Source organism: Gobius niger, assembly GCF_951799975.1.
Source record: "Gobius niger genome assembly, chromosome: 21".
Classification (NCBI taxonomy): Eukaryota; Metazoa; Chordata; class Actinopteri; order Gobiiformes; family Gobiidae; genus Gobius; species Gobius niger.
In genome coordinates this window covers 3,216,020-3,228,248 of record NC_136872.1, presented here as the reverse complement: position 1 = coordinate 3,228,248, position 12,229 = coordinate 3,216,020, and the positions used below count along the sequence as shown (strand labels likewise).

The 12,229-nt window shown below is 45.2% G+C and overlaps 1 protein-coding gene and 1 long non-coding RNA gene across 3 annotated transcripts in view; one reads left to right on the top strand and one right to left on the bottom strand.

Moving 5' to 3' along the window:
- The window catches only part of LOC306980328, a 252,639-nt gene extending 241,698 nt beyond the window's left edge, over positions 1-10,941 (bottom strand). The window contains exon 1 of the long non-coding RNA XR_013794010.1: positions 10,861-10,941. This is a non-coding gene — a long non-coding RNA (uncharacterized lncRNA). The remainder of the gene's footprint in view (positions 1-10,860) is intronic.
- The window catches only part of nlgn2a (neuroligin 2a), a 168,155-nt gene that overhangs the window by 120,022 nt on the left and 35,904 nt on the right, over positions 1-12,229 (top strand). The window lies entirely within an intron of this gene.

The following is a 12,229-nucleotide window of genomic DNA, read 5'->3' as shown; positions in this document are numbered from 1 at the left end:
TTTTTCCTCACGTCAACTGATTTTTTTTTCATCATTTAAAAAAAAAAAAAATTTAATCACATTTTTGTCACATTTTTGTAATTTTTTGTCGCATTTTTATCAATTTTTTGTCATTTTTTCGTCAATTTTGTATCAATTTTTTGTCACATTTTGTCATTTTTTGTCAAATTTTTGTAATTTTTTGGTCAAATTTTTGTCAAATTTTTGGCGTTTTTTCGTCACATTTTTGTCATTTTTTTGTCAACTTTTTTATCACATTTTTGTCTTTTTTTGTCACATTTTCGTATTTTTTTTGTCACATTTTTGTCATTTTTTTGTCATTTTTTTGCCAATTTCTTGTCAAATTTTTGTCAAATTTTTGTCAATTGCTTGTGACATTTTTGTGACATTTTTGCCACTTTTTCATCAATTTTTCGTCACTTTTTTGTCAATGTTTTCTCACTTTTTTGTCACATTTCCATCATTGTTTTCACCTCAGTTTTGTTGCTATTTTCACAGCTTTTTTCCAGAAGCTTTTGGACGGGGGTAAAGCCAAACTGGAGAAAATGTGCTCGGTTCAGGTGGGAGTTAAGGGGTTAATGCACTAGAGGTGAATAGGGCATAAAATGTATTGCAAGTTTACCGTCATTTTATGTTTTCTCATAAAAATAAAAATAAATGGCCAAGTGGTAAGAGATTAGGTTGGCAGGACTCCCTTGTAAATAATTCATAAACATAACCTGTGTCCCCAGAAATGATGTTTATGACCACAAAACTGTCCGACAACCCAAATAGTTCACTTTTCTCTTTCAGTCTTGTACTGGTAGACCTCATGCAAATCATCTAATTATCTGGCCGCCTTTTCTGTGCAAATGTTAAGCATATGAGACTTTCAGACGTGTAAAATGTCATCTGATATTTGCTTAGTGCACGCTCACTCTCTCAGTGCAATTATTCCCCTCATTTATTATGAATGTAGGGCCATATTGGCTGACACTGTCTCCTCGCGCTGCTCTGCTGGACATATTGGACTAATAAGAAATATGCAGAATTGATGACCTCATGTATTTGCTGATAATCGAGCTGCCTAATCTAGTGGTGCTCAAACTTTTCACTCTAAGTATCATTAGATCAGAACCAACAAGAGTAGGCCTGAAGCGGCTCGGACGCCGCAGAACCGGACTTACATCTTTGTGTTTCAGTGTAGCAGTGAATACATTGACATTACACTTGATGTAAACATGTTCCTATCTGGGACATGTAGAAGATAGAGTGAAGCCTAGTTCATGGTTGTCTGTGAACTCCCATCTGCATTGAAAGAACCTGGCAGTGAGCTCGGGGGACCTCCAGGTATACGCTGATGGAGCAACAATGTGCTGGAGAACACAAGCCCTGTGATTGGTTGATCCCAATGGACAAGGAAAGTGTGTGTCTTTGGTCCTCAGAACAGATTCCAATGGAGTCTGTACCAGTGTTAATTTCGTCGGCTAAAATATCTTTGATGTCTTAATTTTAGTCAAAGTGATATTTTTGACGACTAAAATTGGACTAAAACTAAATTAAAAGTTTCTCATGAGACTAAAACTGTGACTAAAATGTCCAGATATTTTAGTCGACTAAAATAGGACTAAACAAAAATGAAAAGGAGAGACTAAAATCATCCAAACTTCTATTGACCGTCTGAAAGAGCCTCAGATCATGTAAATTCACTGCCAAATGAACAGGTTTGTGCTTTATTCATGTGGGAGAAGCTTCATGAAGTCGAGGACCACGATTAAATATGATTAGAATGAATATTATAAATGCAAAATCTTTTGACTAAATCTCGACTAAAATTAAATTACATTTTAGTCAAAAGACTAAGACTAAAACTAAAATAAAATATGTTGTCAAAATTAACACTGGTCTGTACACCTCCCAAACACACCAAGCCTGGCACCAAAGAGTTTCTTTCTTTTTTTTCCCCTTCAATCGCTGTGACACATGCAACAAAGCAGGGCTGGGCATCATAGTTTTAATCACGCTGGTTTTTTGGGCTGTAGAATTCAAAGGTTGAAGCCTGAGACTTTGATTGACTTGCTCTGGAGTTCTGTGGAGGCTCTCGGAGGCGGCGCTTTCCACCTCTTTTGGAACATGCTCTGTGGGTTTCTGATGTTCCATTCATCCATTTTCTTTATCTGGGGCCGGGTCGCAGAGGCAGCAGTCTGAGCAGAGATGCCCAGACTTCCCTCTCCACGCACAGTCTCACACTTCCTCCAGCTGTTCTGGGGGGGACCCTCCAGCGTGTCCTGGGTCTTCCACGGGGTCTCCTCGCAATAGGACGCGCCTGAAACGGATTCTCCTCTCGATGTGAAGGAGCAGTGGCTCTAATCCAAGCTCCTCCCGTGTGACTGAGCTCCTCCCCCGCAGCCACCCTGCGAAGGAAAGTCATGTGGGCCGCCTGTATCCGCGATCTTGTCCTTTCGGTCATTTGCCAGATCTTTTAACTTTATGTGAGGGTAGAAACGTAGATGGACCGTTAAATTGAGAACTCCCGGCTCCTTTTTCACTACAACAGTCCAATACCGATCCGCCTGTCCCTCACTCATGGACAAGAACCCGAGATACTTGAGGCAAGGACTCTCCACCGACCTGGTTCGTGATGATAATAATGGCTCACACTTGAATTCTGCTTTAAAAAGGTTTCTCAAAGCCCTACAAAGTCGTCCTTCATTCTCTCCATGCTCGGTGGCAATAAGCTACTATTGTAACTGCAGCTGCCGTGGGGTAGACTGACGGAAACAAGACTGTCAATCTGTGCCATCAGCCCTTTTCCGACCGCCATCCACTCACACGCTACGTTCACGCGTCATGAAAGTTTACAAAAATCCAGTGCTTCCGCAGTGAAATAATCTTAAAATGAATATCAGTCATCTTCAGGTGTCTTTCACTCGATGAATCTTCAGAGAAATGTTCCCTGGGAAAGTTTCCAGTTGAGAACATCTGCTCTAAAGTAATGTCAAACAAGGACAAACATGAGTGAGAAGACAACAAGAGGCTCTGGCACATTAACAAGTGTCAAATACAATCAAATATGTATAAAGGTTGGAGTTGTTGTATTCCCTGATCACCCGCAGCACTACAGTGTTAACCACTTCCAGCCGCTCCAACTGGGATTCTAATTAGATTCCAAAGGATTTCAGTCCTGTTCTAAAGTGTCCACTCTCGGCTTCATTCTCATTTGTGATTATTGATGTGAGGTTGGGTGGCTTCAGGGGCCCCCAGTGTTGGCCTAACAGTAATTATGGCATGTTGAATTATTAATGATCATATAAGCTCATTTTGCTGTCAGCTTTGAAAGACACATTAAAGGTTTATTAAAGTGTTTCAAGCAAGACACAATACACAGGCTGAGGCTTGTAACTGAACGGAAGGGCTGATAGAGGGGAGAGAGTGGGATTACCATTTCAACACAGACGGACTTCCCTGTGTTATCAGGACTTTGTTCATAGAACGTACTGTCCCGCTTTTTACATGACTTTCCATTCAAATTTGCTCAATAGGACAAGTTCAAGATGGCCGCCACATCTGCCACTGCAATGGTTGGAATACGTTTGTTAAGTGATGATGTCATCGCTCCACTTCCGAGTCCAACTATACTTAGTCCTATTCACTATGATGGGATGTTGCTGATTTGAACCTGCTGTAGAGCCGACTGAAGGCTCTGTTTAAACATCTGATCGCAAAGAAATATTACATTTTCATTAGTATTGCTTTTCTGGCATTAATGATCAGATTATTATTTTCCATACACATGGAGTCTAATGTATATATATAAAAGTGCCCAAATGATCCTTGGAGCTATGTTGTCTGGGGCAGGTCTGATGTGACGAGCCAGACGACCCCAGGGCCTCACCCTGGAGCCAGGCCTGGGGTTTGGGCTCGCATGCAAGCGCCTGGTGGTCAGTTTGAAGCGACGACGTGGGTCCGCCCTCCTGTGGACCCACCATCCGCAGAGGGAACCGTATAGGGGTTGGGTGCAGAGACGACTGGGTGTCAGCTGAAGGCAGGTGCCTCGACGACCCGGTCCACACACATGGCTTCTGGCTGTCGGGGCTGCTGTTTTCTGACCTTAATACTGGGATGTGTTTTATATTAAGTTCGAGAGCAGGGCCACACCACATGTGTTGGTCAAAGTTTCAGTCCAACCATAAAGACTATAAAGGTATATTTTCTGTATAATGATAATAATGCATCGGTTTTATATAGCGCTTTTCTGGAAACTCAAAGACGCTTTACATTATTCATTAATTCTATACTTGGTGGTGGTAAGTTACTATTGTAGCCACAGCTGCCCTGGGGTAGACTGACAGAAGCAAGGCAACCAGTTTGCGCCATCGGCCCCTCCGACCACCACCACTCACTCACTCACTCACTCACTATCTTGACCCAGGCTTCCTGGTGTTCCCAAAGGGTCTCCCATCCAAGTACTGACCAGGCCCTTCCTGCTTAGCTTCCCAGGTCTGACGGGATCGGACATAGCGAATGCGGAACGGCCACATATTGACCATTCGGGTTGACCCTAGACATCAGAGATCATGACTATTTACTACTGAACTTTTACAATACCCTAAAACCAAGAAAGGGACAGGTATGGGGTGTTAAGGAAAGCAAAAGAACCAAACATTTTACTTTTAAAACGTTTCTACTTTCCACCACTGTCAGAGGGGTCAATATAGACCACAATGCACTGCGAGACGGGTCTGTGAGCTGGACACAACACGACTGAGTGAAAACCAGTCAGGATTTCCCATCACGTGATCAGTCGCGATCATGTTTCGTCAATGTTTGCTGTTTACCTTAAGCTTGAGCACTGAAATGATGGGTAGCCTTGTGCTGTGCTCTCTAGTATTATTGATGACATGTTTATTAGCAGCAGCAGTGATAATATGCGCTGTGAGCTGGAGGAGAAAGGATCTGACGGCAGGCTGAATGCTGAATGAACAAACGCGAGGCGGGTTTCTTGCTTCTTTGCTGCGCGGCTGAGTGACTTTGGCCTCAGACGCTCTCACCGGGTGACTGACCGCTCAAATGGCGCCCGCTGCACTCGCTCCTGCAGGGAAGGGACTGTGGCACAGCGGTAATCATTAGAACACAGTCCGAGCGCACTTTTGTTTTGCACACTCGAGTCCCCGGCTGACGAGCAGGTGTTTTAGTTTAAAGACCAAGGCTCAGGAGTCAGGTAGTGTGTCAATAACTCTTTCTGATGAGCAACAAAAACCTCAGAAGACTGTTACATTTGTGACTGGAAACCTCGGTGTGTGCAGAGGTTGCTTTAGGCGGAGATTTGAGAAAAGAGCATTGTGAGAGAGCAGCCTTTAAAGTTGCAACTGACCGTCCACTGTTTTGGGACGACGTTCAGCAACGACAGCTCATGAAACTCTTGGCTAACGACAAAACAGAAGGTAAACAAATATTAGCTTGGCTCTAGCTAGCTGGTGTGTGTGTGTTTTTTTTTAGCTTGTGTGTCATGACCCAAATCTCATGACCATAGGTGAGGGTGGGAACGTAGATCGATCGGTAAATCGAGAGCTTTGCCCCGACTCAGCTCCCTCTTCACCACGACAGACCGATACAGCGACCGCATCACTGCTGACGCCGCACCGATCCGTCTGTCCATCTCACGCTCCATCCCCTCACTCGTGAACAAGACCCCGAGATACTTGAACTCCTCCACTTGAGGTAAGGACTCCCCACCGACCTAAAGAGGGGAAGCCACCTTTTTCCAGTGGAGAACCATGGCCTCAGATTTGGAGGTGCTGATCCTCATCCCGGCCGCTACACACTCGGCTGCAAACCGCCCCAGTGCGTGCTGAAGGTCCTGATTTGTTGAAGCCATCAGAACAACATCATCTGCAAACAGCAGAGATGAGACTCTGAGGCTCCCAAACCGGACACCCTCCGCCTAGAAATTCTGTCCATAAAAGTAATGAACAGAACCGGTGACAAAGGGCAGCCCTGGCGGAGACCAACACGCACCGGGAACAGGTCTGACTTACTGCCGAACGAACCAAGCTCCTGCTGCGTCATACAGGGAACGGACAGCCCTTAGCAGGGGGCCCCGGACCCCCATGCTCGAACATGAGCAACAAAGTTGTAACTTTTGCGGACGTGTCGACCTCCGATGTTTCCGACCTGGACAACTGGAGCGCTACAACTCGGAGATAACGTTTTATCCTGGTCGGATTTTCCGACTTCCAACATAAGTGGAATGCACCATTAGTTTGTGAAATGAGGAGAGCAGGAACAGAAAAGTAAACGATCAAGCTCCTCCCCCTCCCTCCTGATTGGACCTGAAAGGCTGGTTCACAGGAAAAGCTCATATCATTGGTCGACATGGAAGGATACTTAACTCTGATGAGTTGCTGATATCCGAGAAGGAGGGACTTTACAAAAAAGTATTTATATATATATATATATATATATATATATATATATATATATATATATAAAACTAAGTAAACTAAGTATATATATATATATATATATATAAAATGAGTTTACTGTGCATCAAAATGTATGACCAGGCGGACAATTTTGCACATTTTATAAAATTTGAAAAACAATTAGACTTCCAGACTGTCACTTTAAGTAAAATACCAAAATATAGTGTTCAGACAAACGCTACATTTCAAATCACTAAACCAGATTTGAAATGTTTTGCTGATTTTGCCTTCTACAGTGGAGTTGGTCTAGTTACAGTATATTGGCTCAAAAAGTTTAGGAACCCCTGCTATGAGGTCTGATTGGACAGTGACCATTGTGGGGCGGGGTTTTGCAAAGGGTCAATTGTCTTTCAAATAAAGTTAAAACAATCAAACTGAAAATAAAGCTTTCCACAGTGTCTCCCCTCGACTCTAAATATGTCAAACCGAGTCATTGCGCGGACCTCATTTGGTTGTTTTGCCGGTCGCTATTTAAAGGCAAAAGGTGTAATCCCGAGAACCATACTATCAACGACTGTCACGCGGTTAATCCTGCTTCTGTGCTAATGGGAATGCAGCCCTAATGGCATTGTGGCTTACATCGTCTATATACGGGACCACATCTCACCGCACAGGGGCCTCCACCTGGCCCCCAGAGGCTGTTTGTTTAGTGGAATGGCGGCGCGTGCCGTTATCTCCCCGTGTGCAGGCGCTTGGTTCAGCCTGTCAGCCAAATAATGACGCTTTTGTGTCTTAAGAGTCCCCTCTGCCTAAAAAACACTGTATTCAAATCCCACTCAGAGCTGTGAACCCTGCTATTTGGACGGCCGGGGCCACTTTGCACAGTAACACCTCAGGTTGGATGAGATATGCTGGAGTGCGAGGCCGGATGGAGACAGGCTTTGGGTTGGTCATGGACATGTGCTGAGTAAAAAGTAAAAGGATGCCTACAGACTCTTAAAAACATGAATATGACATGGTATTTGTAACTAAGTCTGTCACTTCCCTCCTCACTGCTGCACTCAAGGACAAAGGAACATGTTGCTCTTCTCTCACACTTGACAATAACACTAAGTCATGGAAAGAGCATGCCGACTATTTCCTGGCTGTTTCTTGTTGATTAAATCAGAATCAGACTCAACTTTATTGTCACTGTTACTCCACAACAAAACTTTATTTGAGGCTCGAAGTAGGTGCATTAAAAACACAGTAATTATAATTATAAGAATATTTTTTTGGAGTAAAACATCCAACCTAGTGATTAAAGGAACAGGCCACCGTTTTTACTTTCTGAGATAATGTTCTTACCTGAGCTTAGACGAGTTGATGTGTACCTGTCTGGTCTTTGTGCGTGTCCATGGAAGAGTGCGGTCGCTTCTAACTTCACCCCGTTTGGAGCTATAGGAATGTGCTGGGAGAGGCCAAATGCTAACAACATCTTTGGTCTTTTCGCGTGGCTGAGGGCGCACAGTTCGTCCACACTGAGCTGTGTTCTTACCTGAGCTTAGACGAGTTGATGTGTACCTGTCTGGTCTTTGTGCGTGACTGAGCGCACAGAGACCAGACAGGTACCATCAACCGGCGCTGGACCATCACGTGTGGCGGAGCTGTACGCGCCATTCGCCTCCGCCACTTGTGAGCGGGCGTCACAAGAGGAGGTGACTGCGCCGATGGCACCGCTGACATTCATTTCCTCGTTTACATTGCGCTGCCTTGCGTTCATTCTTCATTCTCACAGGTCAAACTAAAAACACCCCATCGTGAGCTAAACAATGTTCACCAAACAAAACAAACGCACATGTTCACCCCCGACTCCCACACAACCCCTCTCCGGACCGCGGAGTTGATCTGGTTGGAGGAAAATGAGTGTCTCCACCCACTTAACTGCGCCGTGTCTGGAAAGATCACAAAGTGGCTCCGACTGAGCGCAAAATGTCAGGCTGTCGTCTGCGTTTGAGACACAAGATCAGGCCCTACAGAAACTGTAACCCAGTTGTTTTACGAAAACAACAAATATTTGACCAATCAACTCAAAATGAAAATTGTGATGCCTCCAAGGCCTCAAGTACCACATCTGAGTAACGTTTCTGTGAAAGATCATCATCGTAAGGCTCGAAAACGCTACGAACACTGCTCAGTTACTGTCCACCAAATGTAAAAATGTGAAATATAGGGCTGTGTCTGGTTTCCTGATTGTGCTAAAAATAGCTGCACTTACCGTGGCGTGCATGCATATCTCATTATATTCAGACAAACACCCGTCTCTGGTCGCTACAATCCACAAGCATTTGCCTGTCAGTTTCAGATGAACGACCACAGAATAATGGTGACGACAAAGCACTGGAGCTCTGGTTTGTGTCGATTAAGACGCTCTGATAAGGACTATCTTTCTGTGCTCCATACTTTTTACACAGACCGCGCTGACAATATCCATGTCATTTGTTCAGCTCCACTGACCACAAAATCCCACAGATCTCATAAACCCAAACTGCATTATCGGTCAAGCCTGTGCGGAAGCGGCAAACACCAACGCAAACTAATGAGCGAGGAACAGTGGCTTCACTCCAATCATCCAAATCTCTGAATCATCCAGGCAGACGCACACGGACCCAGACCAAACCACCACGAGCTGCGAACCACTCGTTTTCTAAAGTGTCCATCGTGGGGTGAACGCTCCAGTCCATGTTCAGGATTATGTCGGTGTTGTTTCGGCTGCAGGGAATGAGTTTGTCGCTCTCTGTTGTTGAGATTATAAATGTTGGTGTCGACAGTAATCTCACACAAAGGACGATCCGTCATATGTGAGGGAAACCTTTTAAGAGTGACCTTTGAGAAGAGTTCTGTGCGAGTGTTGTAATCAGTGGTATCCGACTCATGACCATGTGTTTGTATGTGGCACATGTGCGTCATTCAGAGACTGTGATGCTGGTGAGGACTGTCCCCATGGGCAGCAGTCGTGGGGATCGTCCGTCTTTAAGGAGCCACGTTATAATGCTGATCCCTCAGACTAGCAGCTCGCTTCTGGTTCTACAGCTCAAGCGTTCTGTCATTTTATGCTCACTACTGCCACCTCAGGTCTTACGTGTAACTGCAGCTTCTACATTAAGCTCGTGCATGACGGCACTTCAGACCCGAACTAACTTTTTAAGTGACAGTGCAGGATTTTAGAGGCAGTTGTGGTGAACAGGTCTGGGCTCATTCTACACATTAGGACATGAAACCAAAAACTAAACTTACCTAAACTCTTAAAATAGTCCCTTTAAAGACCATAAAACATCGCCGGACCTGCTCTGCGCTCAGAGTGGGTTCATCATGCCGTGTGATGAGGGCTGTGTCCAGATTTCTTTACAACAGGGTGGCACCAGAAGGCTTTCAAATAATAGTTTTTAATTTATCCGGTTTATTTACCATAAGGATAAAAGGGTGCAGCCCTTTCTCGTAAATGCTGTTGTTTGAGTTTATTTGCTGATTAAACACAAGGCTAAAGTCACGCTGGTGGACTCATCATTTGAAAGCTAAGTTCCTCTAGAATGAGTGAGCTTTCACTACGAGAGCACTGGTTAGGACCTGGTTGACACGACTTTTCATGTTGATTCCCAAATTGGTATTAGCAAATTAGTAAAAAAAAATCTATATCGGTTACGTTCACATTCACAACACTCGTTCTCCTCCTTTTTCTCCTCTCAGTCAGTAAACTGTTCACTCACGTTCTCCATATCTCCTCTGTTCCTCAGCCTCTCCCTGCGGCCAATCGGACGGAGTCGTTAAACTCTGATTAATTTCCACAAAGCGAATATTACCAAGCCCGACTCTCCCTTCGCGCCCCATTTGCCGCCGCCGCGCTCTCCGTCCAGCGTAAGTGATGGGGCCGCAGACAGCAGGCGCCCGGGGCCCATTAGAAAACACCACTGTCCGCGGACCTAAATATGGGGAAACGCTTCTACACACGACAGGACGACATTTGTGCGGCGCCCGGGGCCCGTCCACAGGCTACAGGCTAATGGTCAGAGTCACCTGCCCGGAGGATTAACCTATACTGTGCGTGTTTTGGGTCGTTGTGGAGACTGCAGGTGAATAGAGGATTAGGTCATGTTTTTAAATTGCCGGTATTTTCAGCAACAAAATCAAAATAATGGACAGAGCCAGGTTTAGATTGATGGTTTTATTTTGTTAATACACTCGTTGCAAATAATATGTCAGAGGGGAGAGTGGATCTTGTTATTTTGAGTTTTGAATAAGCTGTTTATACTAAGTCTGGAGCTAAATTGCCAGTTGTTCTTAAAATTAGCGAGTGGGCTGTTGCACTAGCATTAGGCTATAGCAAATAAATACTTTTGGCTTTAGGCCGTGGGCGGCACGGTAGCGCAGTGGTTAGCGCTCTCGCTTCACAGCTAGAAGGTCCGGGTTCGATTCCCACCTGGACGGGGCCTTTCTGTGTGGAGTTTGCATGTTCTCCCCGTGTCTGCGTAGGTTTCCTCCGGGTGCTCCGGTTTCCCCTAAAACATGTACAATAGGCCAGGATGTATGATGTGTGAGTGAATGTATGGTGGTGTCAGAGGGTCCGTTGGCGCAGACGTGTGTAGTCGCGAAAGCGCTTCTGACAGTCTCCCCCAGGGGAAACTGAAGCTACAAACGTAGTTTACCACCACCGAGTGTGGAGTGAATGTACAATTGTCTCATGTAAAGCGCTTTGTGACCATGTCTGTGAAAGGCGCTATATAAATAAAGATCTTCTTCTTCTTCTTCTTAAAGAAATACCCAAGAGATATTGCCTGTGATTTGTGTCTGTTGCCTTCAGGTATTTAATTAAATGGAGATAAGTATTTATATTTCGAGAGCAGGACCACACCTCCCGCACGCCTCTTCCTATTAAAGCCCCCGTCTACTAACCTCGTCTTCTCGTTCGAGGTTTCCGGCCCCACCCTCCCTCACTTTTACTGAATTTCTTCCGCTTTTCCTTCAGGTATGGGGACACGAGCCCGTGAGCTTCCCTCATCCAAGCCCCAGAACGTCATTTATCACGTGTTTGTGTACATCATATCTGAGGTTGTGGTCCTCGTGAGTGAAGTACGTGTTGGCACAAGTGATAGGGCCATTAAAAAACCAAACAAACAAACAAAAAAAACCTCCACGCCCTCCACGCTCATCCAGCGGTCTCCACGCGCTGGTCCGAGGAGCTCATGTCACACATCAGCTGCTGGATGTTTGTCCGAGGACTTTGAGGTTTTTTATCATGGACTCTTCGAAAGCAGAGGATGTTGATCCAGCAGGAGAACATGCACATACCGGCCCGCACGGATGAGCGGCAGGTGAACAGCGGCTCGTGCCTCCTCCTGTGGCCCATCATCAATACGCCGTCGTGCGCAAACCCCTGTGGATTTCACAAGGATCAAAGACGACAAACTACACGCTTTTTCATAGATATTTCAAATAGTCTGGGAGCGAGCATGACCTCAACGATTTCCTGGTGGGCGTGATTGACAGACGGCATCAACCAATCAGAGCAACGCTGGATACGTCGCGGTAACAAGCGTCAGGAAGCCTTTCCAAAAACATCCTTTTTTACGAGGAACGATTCCAACGCTGTTTAGTTTTAGGGATTTAAGATTTTCCAAATGATTTAAAACAGACGAAAGAGCAGAAGAAAGCATCGAATCGGTCGCCGCACCGCCATCTTTAATGTTTTGGAAGAGTGAGTGGTGGTGACAGGTGAGTGATTGGACCAATGTGGGTAGGTCGCAGGTAACCTGTACTTTCTTAATAACCCCACACACCATTAAGGGGAG